Below are 1,409 nucleotides of genomic sequence, written 5' to 3'. Positions count from 1 at the left end.
ACATATTCCTTTCACTGTGCTCTGTTTTAAGTGTTGCAGTACTGCAGGGGTAAAGGGGAATGAAGAATAATCTTGTCCTTTATTTTATTCTTCTGACAAGCGTCCAAAAACATAGCAGATGTTAAAAATAACATTTAAAGTTCTGAAGCAACTTAATGGAAAGCTGTTATAATGCACCACAACCAAATCCTGGCTAGAATTACCTCCACAGAGAGCTGTGAATTCTCATGGCTGGGGCGGAGGGGGGAGGGTTAGCCTTGATAAACGACACAGGAAGCATGAAATATGGGATGGTAGTTTTCAAGGTGCAGTGTTTTAGCCTAAAATTGTGTATTTTATAATTATGGCTCTGGAAGGTAATTCCTAGTCTATTATTGGGGGAAAACAAGACGAGAAAATGCAACATTCAAATTTGAGCCCATTTATTTACAAATGTATAATATAAAGGTGAAATATAAATTAATATAGAAATAGCATACAGAAGAAAAATATCTGGAAATAAATACCAAAAAATATCAACAGTGTTCATCTTTGGGTAAAGTATGATTTTCTTTTTTCTTCTTTTTGATTAGTTGTAATTTCTGAGGTTTATGTAATTATATATAAAACTTTTGAAATTTATAAGTTATTTAAGATAATTTTGCATAGTCTGATGAACCATTACATGTACATAAAGGTTTGCACTGTGTGTATAGCTCTAGTACATACTTTACATTGTACTAGTCAACACTTAACTGTCTTTTTTAGTAAATTGAGCTCCTTGAGGTCAGGGATGGTGTCTTACACTTCTGAATTCCCAATTCCTAACAAATTAAAGGGATGTAATCAATATGTATGTATATTCTTAAACTTAATTATTATAATAACTCTGTAATGATTATCCCCATCTTACAGATGAGAAAAATTAAAGTTTAGAGATATTAAGTAGCCCAGATAATGTCCTTTAATTAAGAAGTGATAGAGCTAAGATTGAGGTGCATATCTGTCAGACTCCAAACCAATATTCCTCATAGTAGAACACTTTGCTTGATTTATAGAAGGTTTAAATTTTGATGTCTGTTAAACAGAAGAAAGGAAAGAAAATAGATAGGAATGGAGAGACAAACATGTAGACCTGGAAAATGTTTAAAGTTACAATGCAAAGTAAAGGAATAAAATAGAAATAAGACATGCAATATATAATTATTTTAAACATGTATATGAAATATTTATATCATAAGCAAGAGTGTTCACCATCCCTGATGTGTCTAGTTGGAAGCTGGATGACCAGCAATTTAGAAAGTTGTAGAAGATATTCCTACTCTGGAAATGTGACACTGAGTCCTTTCCAATCTGATTCTTCTATAGTGTGTTATTAGGACTAGCCTCCTGGTTTTTTATTGAAGGCCCCAGCTGATTTTTTAGGACAG

The sequence above is a fragment of the Choloepus didactylus genome, chromosome 7 (assembly GCF_015220235.1).
Source record: "Choloepus didactylus isolate mChoDid1 chromosome 7, mChoDid1.pri, whole genome shotgun sequence".
Classification (NCBI taxonomy): Eukaryota; Metazoa; Chordata; class Mammalia; order Pilosa; family Megalonychidae; genus Choloepus; species Choloepus didactylus.
Note: the sequence above shows the minus strand (reverse complement) of the source record.